The sequence below is a fragment of the Melopsittacus undulatus genome, chromosome 5 (genome assembly GCF_012275295.1).
Source record: "Melopsittacus undulatus isolate bMelUnd1 chromosome 5, bMelUnd1.mat.Z, whole genome shotgun sequence".
Classification (NCBI taxonomy): Eukaryota; Metazoa; Chordata; class Aves; order Psittaciformes; family Psittaculidae; genus Melopsittacus; species Melopsittacus undulatus.
The window spans coordinates 2723631-2744316 of NC_047531.1; positions in this window are offsets into that span (position 1 = coordinate 2723631).

The following is a 20686-nucleotide window of genomic DNA, read 5'->3' on the forward strand; positions in this document are numbered from 1 at the left end:
TGCCAGGCAGGTGCGGTGTGAACCGGTCCCATCCATGCAGTTAATGGCCAGTGCCAGCAGTCAGAGCCAGGCCGGAGGAGCTGCTGCTCCAGGCTGACCTTTCAGTGCTGTGCCAGGGGCTGAGCCCTCAGCCCGGGGGTGGCAGAGACGCAGAGATCAAGCAGCCCTCGCGTGTTGCCGCTGGCCGGAGCGGTGCGTGCTGCCTGCGGGTGCCCGAGCAGTGCGTGTGCTCTCCGCTGCTCTCCCGTGCCTGTGCCGCCCGCTGCTCTACAGCGCCCATCGCTCACAGCCGCTTGAGGGGCTTCAGGGGGTTCCAAGGACCCCGCGGGGGGGGGGGGGGGGGGGGGGGGGCGCTGCACGGGCCGGGCTCGTGCCCCCACCTCAGGGGCGGGTGGGCGGGAAGAGGGGGCGCGTGAGGGGTTACCTCAGGAGTGTGAGGGGGGCGCCTGAGGCAGACGGGAGCGGGACCCGCCGGGGGATGGGAGGGAATCGGTGCCGCTGCCTTGGTGGGGAAGGGTCTGGAATTGCCTCAAGCCGGGGTGGGGGGGGGGGTCGGTGCCTTCGTTTTGGTGGGGAAGGGTCTGGAATTGCCTCAGGACGCATGGGAGTCGATGCCGTTATCTTGGTGGGGAAAGGTCTGTAATTGCCTCAAGCCGGAGGGGGGGGGGGGGGTCGGTGCCGTCGTTTTGGTGGGGAAGGGTCTGGAATTCCGTGAAGTACTTTTATTTCATATTAATTTTTCTTTGTAATTTATTCTAGAAGCTATTAATTTTGAATGGGATTTTCTGTCATTTATAACACAGCTGCCTCAGCATCCCAGTATATGTTCCGGGCAGGGTTAGGGTTAGGGTTAGGGTCTCCATGCAGCTGTTCTCCCTTTAACCCTGACCCACAAACTCTCTGTTGACTGCTCAGCTGTCCCCAGACAGAGTTCCACTCTCCAGCCTGTCCCTAACATAAAGAGCAACTCCCCCTCCCCTCCTACCAGGCCTGTCTTTCCTAAAAAGCCTGCATCCTTCCATTCCAACAATCCAGTCACAGGAGCCATCCCACCATGTTTCTGTGATGCCCATTATATCATAGCCCCGGAGATGTGCCCCCATCTCCAATTCCTCTTGTTTATTCCCCATGCTACGGGCGTTTGTACAGAGGCGTCTGAGCCGAGCTCCAAATGAAGCCGGCTCAGTGGCTGGAGCGGCTGGAATATCACTACATTGCTCAGAGTATTTATTACAGGTGCTGGCAAGTGCCTGGGTGTGTTGGGATGGAATGATGCTCCCCTCCCCCAACACATCTAGTTTAAAGCATTCTTGACCAGCCTGGCAAGCCTCCCAGCAAAACCACTCTTCCCTTTCTTTATCAGAGCAGTTCCACCAGACCCCAGTAGGCCTGGCCTACAAATGTGGGCCCTAAGTCCAAGACACCCAAACCCTTGACTATGACACCACTTTAACCATTTATTGACCTGTCCAATCCTCCTTGCCTTTGGAAGGTCCTCACATGTGTCAGGGACAGCCTGAGCTCCAGAACCCCTGACCACCTCTGCCAGAGCTCTGTAGTCCTTTATGTTCTCTAGGCCACTACTATCTATATCCCTAGCACCCACATGTATCACTAGAAGTGGGTAATAGTCCGTGGGGCTTACTAGAGCAGGCAGCCTCTCCACAACATCCCTGATCCGTGCCCCAGGTAGGCAACACACCTCCCTTGCGACCGGGTCAGGCCGACACATGAGCGCTTCTGTCCCTTTCAAGGCAGAGTCCCCTACTACTACAACCTGCCGCTTTTTCCTGGCGGCACCAGTAGAGATCTTCTGTACCAGTGCCCCAGCCGGGTGTTCTGGTGTGAGTGCGTTTCCTCATCAGCCCCCTGCAGGACAGCAAAGCAGCTCTGGGTGGGTACAGCACACTCAGGAGGAAGCCCCTTGCTTTTAACTGCCCTCTTCCTCCTGTTTGTGTTGGTTTTGTTGTTACTAGTTCCCAGCTTCCCTCGTTAACGGCCTCCTTCTTTCCTCCATGAGCTTCAGGGGATGCTTGAAGCCCCTGCACAGCCTGGGCCTGCAGCAAGCAGTCCTGCTCCCTCTCAGCTCCCCTGACACCCTGCAGTCCGTTAATGGCGTCCGCAGCTCAGCCCTGCAGCAGCAGGACCTGCACCAGGGAGCACCGAGTGCAGCCCTGCCCATCGGGCCCCGTTCCCTGCCCAGCCCAGCGCAGGCGCTCTCTACACCCCGAGCTCTGCCCTGCAGCCTCCCCTCTCCTCGGCTCTGTCCGGGTGCCTGCGCTGGGCACCGCCGGGGCCATGAGGGGAGAGCTCCCAGAGCGGCTGCGGCCATGAGGGGAGAGCTCCCAGAGCGGCTGTGGCCATGAGGGGAGAGCTCCCAGAGCGGTTGCGGCCATGAGGGGAGAGCTCCCAGAGCGGCTGTGGCCATGAGGGGAGAGCTCCCAGAGCGGCTGCGGCCATGAGGGGAGAGCTCCCAGAGCGGCTGTGGCCATGAGGGGAGAGCTCCCAGAGCGGTTGCGGCCATGAGGGGAGAGCTCCCAGAGCGGCTGTGGCCATGAGGGGGGAGCTCCCAGAGCGGCTGCGGCCATGAGGGGAGAGCTCCCAGAGCGGCTGTGGCCATGAGGGCAGAGCTCCCAGAGTGGCTGCGGCCATGAGGGCAGAGCTCCCAGAGCAGCTGTGGCCATGAGGGGAGAGCTCCCAGAGCAGCTGTGGCCATGAGGCGAATTCTCCCCATCCCGCTCGCCTACAAACTGCCTGAACCCTCCCCGTTTGCCCGCCCCAGTCTCTCGCTCTCCCTGCGCCGGTTTTCATGCCCTCCTGGCTCTCCCCCGTGGGTCCCTGCTCCCCTCAGCGGAGCTGCCGCCTCCTGGGCGAGGCCCGGGGAGGACTTGAGGCTCCCTGGGTGGGTGCTGCCGCTCTGAGCTGAGGCTCCTGGGCGCTGAGCTCCGGTGCTGAAGGCCTCTCTCGAGCTGCTCACCTCAGCAATAGGATGAAAAGCCGGTTCAATCCCTTCTATCCTGGTTAAAGGGACAAGGGCTGACTGCACATTCTGCTATGGCCTTCCAATTACGCATTTGGGAACAAGCAAAGGAAAAACTATGGGATGCTGCTTCTCGAGGGGATAGCAGAGCGGTGCCGTTAATGACAGCTTGGCGTTTAATATATGAGGCGTTGAAGCGGGTGCATCGTCATACCGATGACCCTAATGGAGCGACAGCAACTCCAGCCACTGCAGGTGCGCTGGCTTCCACTAAAGCCTCTAGGCCTGACCCTCCCATGGAGCCTGTAGAGTCTGCACCGACCGCCAGCACTGCCTCTGTCCTTCCCGCATGGCAAAAGTTCCTGACGGAGACAGGGGACTATGATCCTGCTGCTCGCTGGGGCCTCTTCAATGCCAGCCACAGCTGAAGGGGAGCTGTTGAATTTAACGTTCCCTGTAGTTGTTTGCAGTCAGGCACCTAACACATGGGAGTCAATGTGCTGGGAACTGCTAAAGGAGCTTAGAAAAACCACAATGCAATATGGCATAGCCTCATCTTTTACAAGAAGCTGATTATAAACAGCCACGAAAGGCAAACTCATGACTCCTTTTGATACATTGGCTCTGGCCGATTTAATGTTTACACTCATGCAAAGGAACTCTTCAAGGTGCATGGGCGAGAGGCTTGCGATGCCTCTGCCCTTGAACATTTGGCAGGAACAGGCCTTCCAGAGCTTATGGGGGAAGCACCCATAACAACCCCACAACTGCAAGCCTGTTTGGCTCTGGGAATTCTACGGCATCAGCCCACTTCGCTCTCCAAGCTATGCTGAAGGTCCCGGATACGGGAAAGATGTCAAAAGTGTTCACAAGTATCCGGCAAGGCAGGGATGAGCCATAAATGCAGTTTGTTTCTCACCTCCAGCATGCAGTAGATAATGAGACAAGGGGGGGCACAAAATTACAAGATGGAATATATAAACCTTTAGAATCAGTTTTAAGTAATGTTAAATCTGATTGCTTTGTAACAGTAGCAATGGAAAATTACTGAGGTGCGTGGTACATAGAAAAAACCAACAGAGTACAGCTGGAGAACATCCTGAGGATTCTTGTACAAGAGACATCGGTAGAGGTGACATAGTTTTAAGAAAACCAGTCTAGAAGAACAGGATGCAGGGATAAGGAGTATCTGGGGATGGTAGGTGTCCAGGATGGGCTACAGTTAAACTAACTGAGAAGTAGGAGGACAGGAGGATTATGATGTCTCTGGTGCTAATGAACCAGTTAAACTGGTATAAGCACCTAGTGCACGTGCTTCAAAGGCTGCCAGAAGTGATGAAGATCGTTGGAAGAAGTAAACGCCCCTCAGAGACCACCACATTTGTGTACGCATGCAGGGAGCTTTCTGAAAAATGATGTAATCCATACGTAGCCTCATGAATATGTATGTGTGCCCAGGGACTATACAACGATGGCTTGTGTAGCAATAGGGAGACACACGTTAGGAGGAGCTATCCCCCGTGTCTCCTGGCGCTGCAATAAAGAATACCTGCTTGTCAGCTTGAAAACCTTGTTAGTGAGTTTGTTCCTGCAGTTTTCTCTGAATCAAGAGACAAGGATGTCGTGTGGGACAGTGTCGAACGCTTTGCACAAGTCCAGGGAGATGACATCAACTGCTCCACCCCTGTCCGTCAGTTCAATAGCCCATCATAGAAGGCCACCAGATAGGTCAGGCAGGATTTCCCCCTGGTGAAGCCCTGCTGGCTGTCACCAAGCACCTGGTTGTTTTTCATGGGCCTTAGTGTGCCCTCCAGGAGAAGCTGCTCCGAGATTTTGCCAGGCATGGAGGTGAGACTGAGTGCTCTGTAGTTCCCTGGGTCATGCAGGACACAGGACACTTTGGGGACACAGGCTCCCAAACAGGGCTTGTGCAGGCCGGAGAGTGCCAGGGGAGTGCGGCTGCTCGGCGGACACAGGCGCTGGGGATGTGGGGCGGCCAGGGGCTGCTCCTCCAGTGACACGTGGCCACAGGCCAGGGATGCGGCCGAGCCCTCCTTCTGCGTGATGGGCAGATCCCGAGCCAGGGTCCCCCCCTCAGCCCACACAGGCGCTTGGATGAACACGAGGATTTATTGATTGGCTGCTGGGCCGCCAGGGCGCCGGGAGTTCAGCTGGGGACCCCGAGTCTTGGGTGGTGGCCGGGGTTTGTAGTAGGGTCTGAGTCCCGTGGAATGGATCAGGAGAGGCGGGAAGAACCGCGGTGCCTGGGGAGGGCTGCCCTTGGTCGGGGCCCTCCTGCCTGTACCCTCCTTGTCCTTGAGCACAGGCTGCCGTCTGTGCTGCCGGCGGCTGGTGTCACCCAGCAGCTCTGTTGCATTGTCACCATCCTGCTGGGAAGGAGAGAGGGGGCTGGCTAAAGCACGGGGCCGTATTCAGCATCCCCAAGCAGCCCTCCACACCCAGCCCTCCTGGGGAAACTGAGGCACGAATCACCCAAGCACTCAGCATGACACTCCCAGCCACAGTTGCCCCTCCGGATCCCTTCCCTCTTCATCCCTACCTTGCTACGGATGATGGGGGACAGCTTGCGCGGGCGTAGGGTGCTGGGTGGGGCAAGCTGGAGCACAGTGTTCTGGCTGAGCTGCCGGGCATAGGACAGGCACCGGAATTGCGCACTGGAAAGCTGCCTGGGCAGGGGAGAAAAGGGCTGGGTGAGCTGTGAAACTGCCGTGGGATCTACTGCCAGTGGGAACTACTGCCTTGGGCACCCAGAGCACCATAGGAACCAGGGGTGCTGGCAAGGATAAAGTGGCAAGGGGCAAGTGATGACTCTGAAGCCATCACTGTCCCCATCACGCTCACGTCTCAATGCCAGCCGCACTGTCAGCCTCTCTCGGCGGAGCCTTCTCCTGGAGCTGCTTCAGGCTTCTCTTCCGCTGCTCCTCCAGCTGCTGCCGGGAAGGCCTCAGCTCCTTGCGGTCCAGCTGCAGGCAGACACACTGCCTCAGCCAGCTGACCCAGCTTGGGGCACTGCGGTCCCCAGAGAACGGCCAGGGGCAGGGATCCTCAGAGAGATACAGCCTTGGGCCACCAAGCCCCAGAGGTGCCGGTTTGGCACAGTGGGCTTGGGCCACCCCTCACCTTGGAGGCCATCTCTTCCCGCAGCTGCTGCCGGGCTTGCTGCAGCTGCTGCTTCTGGACCGTCAAGCGGCTCAGCACCTCCTGGTCCTGCTGCAGGGAGGAAGAGGACATGGTAGTGCCATGCAATGGGGGGTGGCTTGTCCCCTGGGGACAGATCCAGCTTCATGGGCAAGTGGCCACGGGCTCTCAGTGCCAGCAGGACACCTGCAGCACGGCTTCCATTTCCCTCCATGCTGCTGACTCATACCAACGAGCAGGCTCCTGCCAAGCCCCCCACGCCACCCTCTCCATACCTGGCTCCTCTGCCTCTCCTCCTTGCCCTCTTCCTGTCTCGACAGCAGAGAGTCCACCTGCTCCTGCAGCTTCTCAAAGCGCTGCAGGAGATTCCCCTGCTGCGCGCTGGTGGCCCTGCACGTGGGGCACTCTGCCTGCCTCTCTGCCTGATCCTGCCCTGCGCTGCTCATCACTGCCCTTAGCTCTTCCACCTGCACGAAGGGGAGGAGGAAGCAGCTCTGAGATGGGATGGACGCAGCCAACGGCCCTGGGTGCCGTGGGGGCCGCGTGGCCACAGCCAGCCAGGGGATGTGGCCGTGAACCCCGCCAGGACCACGCACCCCTCTGAGCCACTGGGTGCTGGGAGCTCCCCCTGCACCTCACCTGCTCCTGCAGCTGCTGGGATGTGGTGCTCAACTGCTCCAGTGTGGCCCTGGTCACCTCCCGCTGCTCTGCCTGCTCCTTCAGCTCCTGCTTCAGCTTCTGGAGCATGGACTTGAGCTAGGAACGGTAGTGGGGCAGAGTCAGGGCATGGCGCCAGTGTCTTCCCAGACCAGGGGCTCTTCATCTCTCCCCTCCCTGCCCAAAGCCCCAAGCATCCCCACGTGTCTTCCAGGGACTGCCACCGGCTCACCTTCCCCTGCTCCTGCTCTAAGTCACTTGCCAGGCCCTGCAGGGAGGACACCTGGCCACGGAGGTCCTCGAGCATGGTGACCATGTTCTCCTGGCCTACAAGAACATGTGCCAAGGGGACACACTGTCAGTGGGGGGGTATCACCCTCACGACCAGACAACGTGCCCCCGACCCAGGCTCTGCAACATCCCACCAGACCCCAGAGCTCCCACCTTCCTCCTGCTGCTGCAGCAGCTCAGACCGCAGCTTCTCCAGCTCAGCGCGGTCCGACTTGATTGCTTCCAGCTGATCCGCCCGCTGCCTTAGGTGATCATAGGCAGTGTGAAGAGCCTCGAACTCAGCCTCCTCGGTATCCACAGACGAAGTAGAGGAACTGCTGGAGACTGAGGATTCCCCCCACCAGGACACCCCCACGGCGCCAGGATTCACACTGGAGCCTGGGGCTATTGGCTGCGTCCCTGCTCCCTGGGGGTCTGCCCAGGAAACCCTTCTTTTGGGATGCATCCATGGGCTCCTGGTCTGGCTGGGAACAGGCCAAGACTTTCTCCGTGGAGTCTCGGCCTTGGCAACAGCAGCTCCAGGCCATTCCTCTGTGCTGCCGGCCTGGATGGCAGCGGGACAAGACATTCTCTGTACAGCCCTGTCCTCACGGTCAGCACCTCCAGCCCTTCTCTGAGAGATGTTGGCTTGAACATTGTGCCTTGCAGACCTCCTTGTGGAGCTGGAGCACTGAGTGGTAGGGGCTGCACGTTGTGTCCCTGGTTCCTTGAGACTCAGCGCTGAGCTTGCCCCGTGCAGGGTGTCCGTGTCTGAAGTGGAGAGCTCGGTGGAGGCAGAGTGGGCTCTGGTGTCCTCCTGGGAAGAGGCAGCAAAGGGGAGCAGGTTTGTGGACAGAGGTGCAGCAGCAAGGGCAGAGCCAGGGATCCCCGCACTGTCCCCAGCTCTGTCCTCAGCCGCCCCGAGCTGAGCTCTCACACTTCCCGCTTGGGACCCCCTTCCCACTCCTCCCTCGCTGGGCGGCACCCGCAGGGTGATGGACGCAGGGTTACGCAGGGAGGGGGCGAGGGCAGCAGGGACCCCAGCAGCAGCTCAGCAAGTCAAGCCCCTTCCCGACTGCCTCGCTCATGCTGCCGATCCCCTCCGGGAGAGCCTGGGACACAGCCACATCCTAGGAGAGGAGGGCGGTGGGGGTTGAGCCCCAGGGGATGGTCCCTGCACACCAGGTCCTGGGTCCCCAGCCCTGCCCCTTGGGACACCCGGGAAAAGCCTGCGCCTGAGCAGGTCAGTGCCGTGCAGGGTGAGGCTCCTCTCCAGTCCCCCCCAGGTCTGGGTTTAGCCCTGGGCCGAGCCAAGGAGACTGGAAGAGGAGATGAAGCCCCTGAGGTCCTTATGGTGCCTCTCTGGTGCCTGAGGTGTGGACAGGGTTCCCAGCCGCGGGCAGGAGTGAGGAAGGGAGGGATGGAGAGGATGCTGCGGCCAGAGCTCCAGGGCTCCTGTGGAGCCCCGGGGACTCGGAAGAGCCCCTACCTCAGAGCTGCTGCTCTCCATGGCTTCCAGATCCTCAAGCTGCCCCACACCGGCAGCCTCGGCGTCAATTTGGGAGCTGCTGGCGGTGCCTTGCAGCGGGGCTGTCCTGGGCTGCCGCTCGCCTGGCTCCGGGGGCTGCTGCCCCACATGCTGGGCCCAGGCCCTGAGCCCCTGGCCAGGCTGCCCCCAGTCTGGGACAGGCAGGTCCCCAAGGCCCAAGAGCCCCAGCACAGCCCGCAGCAGGCTGTGCAGCTCTCTGATATTCATATGTCCTCCATCGGATGGGCTGACGGCAGCGTCCAGCAGCTGAAATAGGCTGAGCGGTGCCATGGCTGCTGCGGCGTTTGCCAACGGGAGTCTGCCCTGTGGGCAGCAGAGACAGCGGGCAGCCGGCGGCCTTCCTCCTGCCCCAGCACCCCTCCTGCCGCACCACACCTGCGGCAGCCACTGAGTCACCCCGTGCCCCCTGCCTGCCCTTTATTGGCCACAGCCCGCTGCTCCTCGATGCCCATTGGCTGAGCCCATTGTCCATGCTCAGAGAGGCTCTTGCCAGGCCACGCCCCGTTGCCAGGCAACTGTTCCCGTGCTGCAGTTCCAGAACGTCGCCTCGTGTCCCAGGCACACGGGGAGACGCACCAAGCCTCTGTTCCCTTTCCTTGGAATCGCTGTTCCATTTCCCTCCACAGCCTTTGGCTTTCCTTGCAGCTTTCCTCCTCTTTGTGCAAACAAGACGCGCTGTCAGTGCAAACACGAAGCCCGGAGTGACAAGCTTTTATTTACACCTCTAAGATTGCACGAGGTGACTCCTACTTTATGCTACCACCCCTATATATATAGAATGGACATAATGTCCATTCTATATTACTTAGCCAAATCATACCGTACAAATACAGAAGCTGTCCTTTTCCAAACCCCTTACCTTATGGATAGACCTTGGATTCAAACACCATATGCCTGATCTGGGCTTACTCTTCCCCTTGTGATGCTGCCTTACCCCTTAACTCTGTTAGCCCGGCAGAGGGAGGACGCTCCCAGACCCGCAAGGAGCATGGAAGCTCTTGTGAAGGTCATATCAGAATTACATAAGCAGTGGGATATTGATTGTAAACCTAAAGATTTTACTCTCGTTGTTGCGAGACTTGTGAAAATTGGGGCTATTGCCCAACCGGTGGATATTCTCCACCCAGGATCATGGGACAAATGTACTCATGCATTAGCTGAGGAGACGATGTCCTCAGGTAGTGGGAAACATCTTAAGTCATGGGGGAGAGTCGTCCAGGCTCTGCAGAAGGCCCTGCAAGAGCAGGAAACCTGGAAGGCGGCAAGGGAGTGTTTGATGGCTACCCCGAAGTTAGAATCATAGAATAGTTAGGGTTGGAAAGGACCTTAAGATCATCCAGTTCCAACCCCCCTGCCATGGGCAGGGACACCTCACACTAAACCATGGCACCCAAGGCTTCATCCAACCTGGCCTTGAACACTGCCAGGGATGGAGCATTCACAACCTCCCTGGGCAACCCATTCCAGTGCCTCACCACCCTCACAGTAAAGAATTCCTTCCTTATAACCAGTCTAAACCTCTCCTGTTTAAGTTTTAACCCATTACCCTTGTCCTGTCACTACAGTCCCTAATGAAGAGTCCCTCCCCAGCATCCCTGTAGGCCCCCTTCAGATACTGGAAGGCTGCTCTGAGGTCTCCATGCAGCTGTTCTCCCTTTAACCCTGACCCACAAACTCTCTGTTGACTGCTCAGCTGTCCCCAGACAGAGTTCCACTCTCCAGCCTGTCCCTAACATAAAGAGCAACTCCCCCTCCCCTCCTACCAGGCCTGTCTTTCCTAAAAAGCCTGTATCCTTCCATTCCAATGACCAAATTCTGTGGTCAATGGAGCTCCCCCAGAGTTCAAAACCTATCTGGCAGGAGTACAGCCCATGCTTTCATTGGGCTGAAACATAGATGGTGTTGTGCAGTCTGAGCTCTGGTTTCCAAGCCCTGCAAAACCCACCCAGAATCATTGATCAACCTCTCTGATCTTCCCCTTCTATGAGGCAAGGAAGCTCTTACCCAAGTCCATATCAACCTCGAGAAACCTGCGGAGGAGGAAGGCAAACCAGTTAGTCAGCATCTTCTCAGCTACCGACTCAGTCCTAGGGAAGCCAGGAGGACACACACATTACATCCTAAACCAAGCCATGCATCAGAGGCCCCAGATCTCCCTGGCTGCACCCTGGCACCGCCCCTGTGATGCTCTGGACCAGGGCAGGATGCGGCAGGAGCGGTCCCCACTCCCCGCACTAAGCAGACAGCAGCTTGCCCAGCTGACAGCCCATCACAGCCCTGATGGGGCTGGTGACAGGGAGCCTGGTGACACTCTGCTCCTTGCACGTGGTGCAAATTAGAGTCTAGCTCAGTAAATGACTGGGATTTGCAGCAGTTCCTGTCAATCAGGGATAGCCAGGATAGATCAGGGATAGTGACAATGGCAGGGAAATTGCAGCTTTCTCCCCAGTTCCACCCAGTGTCCTTTCCGCACATAGTACCCAAGATTATCTTTAATTTAAATACAATAGTTCCTAAGGACAGTTTTTAATTCTGGCTCTGCAGGTCCTGGAGACTTTGCTTCAAGCACTACAATCTACTTTTCCCTGGGACAGGACAGATGAGCTGGTGGCAGTGTCCCACAGTCTGCATCTGAGCCCCATCCAGGCAGCTCATGCCCATGGTGGCAAGCAGGAAGGCAAGCAGGCAGGAAAGCAAGCAGGAAAGCAGGCAAGCAAGCAGGCAAGCAAGCTGGCAGGAAAGCAGGCAGGGCTGCCAGCCTGCACTTGAGGCCATGCGTGGGGGAGCTGCTCTGCTGCATCAGAGCCAAATGGAATCATGAGCCTGGGCACCTTGGCCTTCACGCCACATTTGATATCAGGAAGTGGTCCAAATTTCAGCCAGGGAAAAGGGATGCATCCAAGCCCTTGCCCTCTGCAGCACCCTTTCCTCTGGTGACCCCGCTGGTTCTGGGCTCCACCTTCATCCTCTTGGCTGACAACACTGCCTTTTTGACCATGTGCCACCAAGCTTCACCTGGAGCAAGTCACATCCCGCTCCACACCCGTCTTCCCCATTTGCTCTGCTGCCTTGAGTTAGGGACTGCCTCTTGGTATGTATTTATACAGCATCCCACATGCTTGAAAACTGACATTCAATGAAAAGAACACACTATAGAAGCAACAGGGTTTGATCCCAAAGTCAGGCAGATGAAGAGCAAACAGGAGCCATGGATTCCAGCATACAAAACCTGACACCAGTTGGTAAAGAGACCTGGGGTCACACTGTCCATCATCCCTTCTGATGGCAACATCTGCCAGGAATTTGTGAAAATGTCTGCAGATCCCTAAAGAATTTCAGCCAGAATTGATTAACTGCCTAAAAAATTCATGCTACAAATAGACACACACATTGTTCTCCTGCTAGAAATATTTCAGTCACCCAATTAAGGAGGAGAAGCACTAGGATGTGAGCCAGGGAAAACACAGAGTCACTGATACAAACCAGAGAAGAGGTGAAAACCTCAGAAAATGATTTATTCAGGACTTGAGAGTGAATATTAATTTAATAAACTACTTTATTAATAGAATATTAAATTAAAAATGGGCAAGAATCCCCCCTATGAGCCCCACAGTGAAGTAATGCTGTGTCCTGTCCCTGTGGGCTCCTCATGGCTTGCCACTGACACCGTAAACGTAACTGGAAAATGGAGTGACAGGAAAGCTGGGGCATGCTGTGCAGAAGAATGGTATCGGACACTCTCATGCCCAGCTGTTCCCTGTGATTTCTTTATCAGAAACGCATCAGCTGAATGGAACAGCAAAAAGAAACACCTCGGAGCATCTCTGTCAAATCCCATTTCTCCATTTCTTCAAGAACCAAACCTCATTCTCGTCTCAACATAGGCTGGCAATGTAAGCTATTTGTAGAGCATCAGTCCTGGGAATGGCCAACAATGCCGCTAACCACTGCACTGGCTGCTTCAAACTTTCATCCCTGCTGTGTGCACCAGGAGGGCTGTGGGCTCCTTGCAAACAAGTCTGCAGTAGGTACTTCCCCTAGAAAATCTCCACCTATGAAATGGGGGAAAGCACATAGACAAACACTGTGTAGACAAGGCCCCCAGCGCCATGGGTTAGTGGTGGCCTTGGCTGTGCTGGGGAATGGTTGGACTTGATGACCTTAAAGGTCTTTTCCAACCCGGTTGACTCTATGAGTGCCCGCAGCCGCCCTGTTGTGCCCAGTTGCCATGGGGACAATGCCGCCGCCATCACAAAGCCTCGGTGGTGGCTGTGGAGATGCTGTGGAACTGACTGGAACCACTCATGGGTGTGGGCATCTCCACTGTTACCTTGGAGACATTCCAATGCAGGGGGACTCCTTGTGCCCAGAGACCATTGTGACGCGGGTAACCCCGCGCTGACCGTGGGGTATATAAGGAGCGAGAGCCCTGCAGTAGCCCAGGCCAGAGGAGCAGCCTCCCTCAGGAGGCAGCAACTTCCCTGGAAGCCTAGGGCAGGTCAGCGTCCCAGGACGTGAGAGATGCCCGTAGGTAAAGAGGCGAACGCCCGTTCCCGGCCCGCTGAGGGCAGGCCGAGCGCACAGAGGATGCGGCAGGTGAGGGCCGGGGCAGGAGGGACAGGCGGTGGTGGGGCAGGGCCGTACAGAGCCGCCGGGTGCCGGGGCCGGGCTTGCCGGCACTGAGGGGGCAGGTGTGCAAATGCAGCCGCATTCATGACGCATCTCTTGCTCCTCCTCCCGTCCGCAGGGGGCCCGCAGGCAGCCCGAGGAAGAGCAGCAGGGCAGACCGAGCCTCGCCTCATCCCGCCATGGGATCACCGTGCCACAGGTGCCCTACCCTCAGGGCTTTCGGCCTGTCATCAACCCGCAGGCACAGGTGGGCAGAGCGAGGGAGATGGGGCCCAATGTCCTCCCGACCGTGGGAGCTGCAGACGGGTGTGCGGGAGGAGCAGGAGGGAGCAAGCCGAGTGCCCCCGTGCCGTGCCCGTCAGGCTGCCCGGCCACGCCGGGGGTGCTCTGGGCAGTGGCCGTGGGCTGCGGCTGGCCAGCCCTCTCCCCTGCCGGAGCGGGGAGCAGGCGGCAGCAGCCTGCGGGGCTGAGCCCTGCCCTGGGGCTGCCAGGGGAGCCCAACTGCATGAGCTGGGATGCGGGCGCAGGGGACAGCATCACACAGTCTCTCCTCGGCTTCTCTTGCAGACGGGCAGCCCGGGGCACCGAGTGGTGCTGCCCCGCACCAGCGGCGCAACGCAGGAGCAGAGGCTTCGTCTGCCACCAGTGGTGGCAATGACACCCCGGCCACCACCTCCTTCAGAAAAACCCATAACAAGGTTCATCAGGCGGCCAACTGTGTCAGGGAGGCAGGAACCCCACCAGCAGCCAGAGGCACGGCAGGAGCCACCACGCAGCAGGGCTGCAGGGACAAGCACAAGAACAGCCACTGTCCAAGCAGCCCCAAGCAGCAAGGACCGAGCCACTCAGACTACAATGAGAACTGCTGGGAGAGTGGCCGAGCACCTGCCGGCGATACCGACAATGGGCAGCAAGGGCAGCCTCAACACCAGGTCGCCAGGGCTACACCACAAGGTGTTGCCACAGCACCTGCCCCCACTGGCCAGCAAGACCGACCCTAGGGAGCAGCCAAAGGGAAGCAGCCTGCCTGCAGCTATTAAGGAGAAACTGGCACCTCTCCCTCCAGTGGCACCAGCACGAGCTTCCCGTGGCTTCAGCAAACAGGAGGCCATGACACAAGGACAGAGAAAGGCACCTGCCGCGCACAGTGGCAGAGGATCCAAGGCAGCTCTGCAGGTCACAGGCACACGCATAGAGATGAAGCCTCTGCTCCCACCTGTGGCCGTGGCCCAGAAAACCAAGAAGAGCCAGCTGGAACTGAAGACCATAACCAAAAGGCTGCCTGGGGCCAAGGTGGCAATGCCACCTGCAACACTTGAGGCGCCGGTGGCAGCAAAGCCTCAGGGGCAGCGCAGCAGAACCCTTGCCTCCCCGGCAGCAGACAAGGGGAAAGTTGCAGCTGCCCTGCCAGAGATCCCTGCGGCAGAGGCTGTGACACCTCAGCCTGACCCAGCAGCACACAAAGGAGATGCCGTCACTTCTCCCTTGCTCCAGGATGCTCAGCATCCAGTGACTGAGGCGCAGGCAGGCGGCACCACAGACACCGAGGTACAGGCAGCAGCACAGGCACCGAGACAGCAACGGGTCTTACAGACCATTGCAGGTCTGCAATCTGCAGGTGACACTCACATCAGCAGAGTGGATGTTTGGCAGGGACATTGCTGGGGCCCCCTCTGCCGTCCCGCTGTCATTCCCTCCTTCCCCTGCCTGTGCTCTTGCTTCCCTGTCCCGCACAGTCCTCTCGAGCAAAGGCACTGAAGGAGAGCATCCCGTGAGGGACCTCCCTCCCAGGGAGCAGCCACCAGCAGCAGCCTTGGAGCCCAAGCACTGGGCTAATGCACCACCAGCCTTGGCACTAGCCAGGGGGCCACGGGGGAGAAGGCAGCCCCACAGCACAGCACCCACACAACCACCTGCAGCCCCAAGAGAGACACAGCTGGGGAGAGCTGTTAGCTCTGACGTTCTCCTGTGTGTACAGGACGAGCCAGCAACCCTGGCCAAGGAACACGTGGAGGAGGTGAAACCCCAGTCCGGAAGCGACATGGACAAAGAGCTGTCCCAAGGAGAAGCCGTCACCATACGGGACACCTATGTCGACACCTCTGCACCAGAGCTCTCCCAGGCCCCACGCGTGTGTCCCCAGGAGGGATCCAGCGTTCCCAGCAGCGTGGGCACAGCTGCAGCAGGAGAAGCAGCAGAAGAGGCAGCTGGAGACCTGCAGAGCCTGTGTCCTGCCCTGACCGGACCTGCAGACACTGAGCCAGCAGCTCCCACCCTGCCTGGACCTCCTGAGCAAGAGCAGCACCGCACACCCCTCGCTGCCGTGACACAAGAGGACGAGGAGGCAGTGGCACCAGCTTCCCCTGGCTTTGACGAGCTGCAGGCAGCAGCACAGGCACTGAGACAGGAACGGGTCTCACAGACCATTGCAGTACATGACAGCAATATGCAGGTGACACTCACATCAGCAGAGTGGGACACTATGGTCCAACTTGTGGTTGCAGTCCAGGGAACTGACCAGCAGCATTTGCAACACCGGGACACGATCCAGTACTTGCATGTGGTGGGGGCAAGAATCAGTCCCACAGCACCTGAGCACTCTGGGGCTCGTGTGGCTGCAGAGCCTGGAGGACAGCCCAGCACAGCCCCTCTCGTTGCAGCAGCAGGAGAGGGTGTACAAGACATGGTGTCACCCGTGTTGGGGGAACAGCAAGAAGAGGCCACCAGTGCTGTCATCTCCCCAGCAGCAGACAAGGACAAAGCGACACTTTTGTTGACAGAGGTCCTGGGAGCAGAGGCTGTGACACCCCCCTTTGCTCCAGAAGAAGACACACAAGGACATACAGCTGCTTCTCCCTCAGACCAGGACTCTCAGCCCCCGGTGACGGAGGCGCATGTGCCGAGCACCACAGACACCGAGGTGCAGGAAGCAGGTGCCTCCCCGGGGCTGCGTGTGGGAGAGAGATTCCTGGTTCTCCCCGAGACAGAGGAGACGAGAGCCAGCCTGCACGGGCAGCTGGATGGCCCTGAGGAGCGGGAGCTCCAACACAGACAGGTGAGCGCCGAGGAGAGGTTGGGACAGCACAGGGGGATGAGCCTGCCCCTGCCTGGGGCCAGCTGCTCTGCTGCTGAGCTGCAGCACACTCATCCCCTCATCCCGGTTGTGCGATTACAGGAAGAAACGAGGACTGGGAAGGTCCAGGAAGAGGAGGACCTAGGAAGGGAAGGGGACAGAGAGCTGTCCCAGCTGCAGGATGTCACCAACTGCAACATCTGGGTCAAAGCCTTGGTCATGGAGCACTTCCAGGATCCCGATGTGGATCCTGCCCTGACTGGACCTGCAGACACCGAGCCAGCAGTTCCCACCCTGCCTGGAACTCCTGAGCAAGAGCAGCACCGCACACCCCTCGCTGCCGTGACACAAGAGGATGAGGCAGAGGCACCAGCTTCCCCTGGCTCTGCATCCTATGTCGAAGAGCAGTCAGCATCACAGGCACGTGCCCCAAGGCGGCGCTCACTTCTAGACAGAGCTCTGCAGGCCTCATTCATGCACAAAGTACTGAGGAGAGCATCTGAAAAACATCAAGAAGAGGCCAGCAGAGCCGCTGCCTCACGGGCAGCACAAGAGGATGAACCGGCAGTGTCACCTGCAGCAGTTCAGGACGCGGAGGACGAGCCAGGTGGGGAAGGGTCTGGAATTGCCTCAAGCCCGGGGGAGGGGGGGGGGTCGGTGCCGTCGTTTTGGTGGTGAAGGGTCTGGAATTGCCTGAGGACGCATGGGAGTCGATGCCGTTATCTTGGTGTGGAAAGGTCTGTAATTGCCTCAAGCCCGGGGGGGGGGGGGGGGGGGGGTCGGTGCCATCGTTTTGGTGGGGAAGGGTCTGTAATTCCGTGAAGTACTTTTATTTCATATTAATTTTTCTTTGTAATTTATTCTAGAAGCTATTAATTTTGAATGGGATTTTCTGTCATTTATAACACAGCTGCCTCAGCATCCCAATATCTGCTCTGGGCAGGAGAGATGCTTTGGGATTAGAATCATAGAATAGTTAGGGTTGGAAAGGACCTTAAGATCATCCAGTTCCAACCCCCCTGCCATGGGCAGGGACACCTCACACTAAACCATGGCACCCAAGGCTTCATCCAACCTGGCCTTGAACACTGCCAGGGATGGAGCATTCACAACCTCCCTGGGCAACCCATTCCAGTGCCTCACCACCCTCACAGTAAAGAATTCCTTCCTTATAACCAGTCTAAACCTCTCCTGTTTAAGTTTTAACCCATTACCCTTGTCCTGTCACTACAGTCCCTAATGAAGAGTCCCTCCCCAGCATCCCTGTAGGCCCCCTTCAGATACTGGAAGGCTGCTCTGAGGTCTCCATGCAGCTGTTCTCCCTTTAACCCTGACCCACAAACTCTCTGTTGACTGCTCAGCTGTCCCCAGACAGAGTTCCACTCTCCAGCCTGTCCCTAACATAAAGAGCAACTCCCCCTCCCCTCCTACCAGGCCTGTCTTTCCTAAAAAGCCTGTAACCTTCCATTCCAACAATCCAGTCAAAGGAGCCATCCCACCATGTTTCTGTGATGCCCATTATATCATAGCCCCGGAGATGTGCCCCCATCTCCAATTCCTCTTGTTTGTTCCCCATGCTACGGGCGTTTGTACAGAGGCGTCTGAGCCGAGCTCCAAATGAAGCCGGCTCAGTGGCTGGAGTGGCTGGAATATCACTACATTGCTCAGAGTATTTATTACAGGTGCTGGCAAGTGCCTGGGTGTGTTGGGATGGAATGATGCTCCCCTCCCCCAACACATCTAGTTTAAAGCATCCTTGACCAGCCTGGCAAGCCTCCCAGCAAAACCACTCTTCCCTTTCTTTATCAGAGCAGTTCCACCAGACCCCAGTAGGCCTGGCCTACAAATGTGGGCCCCATGTCCAAGACACCCAAACCCTTGACTATGACACCACTTTAACCATTTATTGACCTGTCCAATCCTCCTTGCCTTTGGAAGGTCCTCCCCTGTGTCAGGGACAGCCTGAGCTCCAGAACCCCTGACCACCTCTGCCAGAGCTCTGTAGTCCTTTATGTTCTCTAGGCCACTACTATCTATATCCCTAGCACCCACATGTATCACTAGAAGCGGGTAATAGTCCGTGGGGCTTACTAGAGCAGGCAGCCTCTCCACAACACCCCTGATCCGTGCCCCAGGTAGGCAACACACCTCCCTTGCGACCGGGTCAGGCCGACACATGAGCGCTTCTGTCCCTTTCAAGGCAGAGTCCCCTACTACTACAACCCGCCGCTTTTTCCTGGCGGCACCAGTAGAGATCTTCTGTACCAGTGCCCCAGCCGGGTGTTCTGGTGTGAGTGCGTTTCCTCATCAGCCCCCTGCAGGACAGCAAAGCGGCTCTGGGTGGGTACAGCACACTCAGGAGGAAGCCCCTTGCTTTTTAACTGCCCTCTTCCTCCTGTTTGTGTTGGTTTTGTTGTTACTAGTTCCCAGCTTCCCTCGTTAACGGCCTCCTTCTTTCCTCCATGAGCTTCAGGGGATGCTTGAAGCCCCTGCACAGCCTGGGCCTGCAGCAAGCAGTCCTGCTCCCTCTCAGCTCCCCTGACACCCTGCAGTCCGTTAATGGCGTCCGCAGCTCAGCCCTGCAGCAGCAGGACCTGCACCAGGGAGCACCGAGTGCAGCCCTGCCCATCGGGCCCCGTTCCCTGCCCAGCCCAGCGCAGGCGCTCTCTACACCCCGAGCTCTGCCCTGCAGCCTCCCCTCTCCTCGGCTCTGTCCGGGTGCCTGCGCTGGGCACCGCCGGGGCCATGAGGGCAGAGCTCCCAGAGCGGCTGCGGCCATGAGGGGAGAGCTCCCAGAGCGGCTGCGGCCATGAGGGGAGAGCTCCCAGAGCGGTTGTGGCCATGAGGGGAGAGCTCCCAGAGCAGGCTGTGGTCATGAGGGGAGAGCTCCCAGAGCGGCTGCGGCCATGAGGGGAGAGCTCCCAGAGCGGCTGTGGCCATGAGGGGAGAGCTCCCAGAGCGGCTGCGGCCATGAGGGGAGAGCTCCCAGAGCGGCTGCGGCCATGAGGGGAGAGCTCCCAGAGCGGCTGCGGCCATGAGGGGAGAGCTCCCAGAGCGGTTGTGGCCATGAGGGGAGAGCTCCCAGAGCAGGCTGTGGCCATGAGGGGAGAGCTCCCAGAGCGGTTGTGGCCATGAGGGGAGAGCTCCCAGAGCGGCTGCGGCCATGAGGGGAGAGCTCCCAGAGCGGCTGCGGCCATGAGGGCAGAGCTCCCAGAGCGGCTGTGGCCATGAGGGCAGAGCTCCCAGAGCGGCTGTGGCCATGAGGGGAGAGCTCCCAGAGCGGCTGTGGCCATGAGGCGAGTGCTGCCCATCCCGCTCGTCTACAAACTGCCTCAACCGTCCCCGTTTGCCCCCCCCAGTCTCTCGCTGTCCCTGCGCCGGTTTTTAACCGTCAGGGCTGGTGCCGCCCCTCCTGGCTCCGCCCCCGTGGGTCCCTGCTCGCCCCAGTGGAGCTGCCGCCTCCTGGGCGTGGCCCGGGGGGGACTTGAGGCTCCCTGGGTGGGTGCTGCCGCTCTGAGCTGAGGCTCCTGGGCGCTGAGCTCCGGTGCTGAAGGCCTCTCTCGAGCTGCTCACCTCAGCAATAGGATGAAAAGCCGGTTCAATCCCTTCTATCCTGGTTAAAGGGACAAGGGCTGACTGCACATTCTGCTATGTACTTCCAATTACGCATTTGGGAACAAGCAAAGGAAAAACTATGGGATGCTGCTTCTCGAGGGGATAGCAGAGCGGTGCCGTTAATGACCTCAGTTCCCCTTGGGCAGGTTCAAGCCATTCCCCTTGGCCTGTCCCTAGAGGCCCTTGTCCCAAGCCCCTCTCCAGCTTTCCTGCAGCCCCTTTAGGCACTGGAGCTGCTCTCAGGTCTCCCTTTCAGGAGCCTTCTCTTGTCCAGGCTACCTCACAGCCCAGCTCTCTCAGCCTGGCTCCATACAAGCAGTGCTCCAGCCCTCACAGCATCAGTTTGTTTTTAAACTAGCTAAAAGGAAATTAGTCAACTTCCACTGCTCACTAAATGCCCACTTATAAGGCAGCAACTGGGATCAGTCTCCAAGTCTGGCCCAGTCTGGAATCCAGCACACGCTGAAGCATCAGGTCTTTGCACTGATACAACCCCTGGACAGAAACTGGGCACTGTGGCCTCAGCTCTTCCCTAGTTTTACTGGGATAGTCCTGCTGCAGAAAGATAATCTCTCCTGTGAGGAACCAGTGAGGAATGATTCCATGAGATCCCCTTCATCCTCTTCACAGTGTTAGGGTTTTGCACAACATGAAGCACATGAAGGCATTTCATTTATGAAGGTTTTCGGTCTTTTATTTACTACATTCCCTTATAAAACAGTAAAAAGCATCAGATCCATTGAAACAACCATTT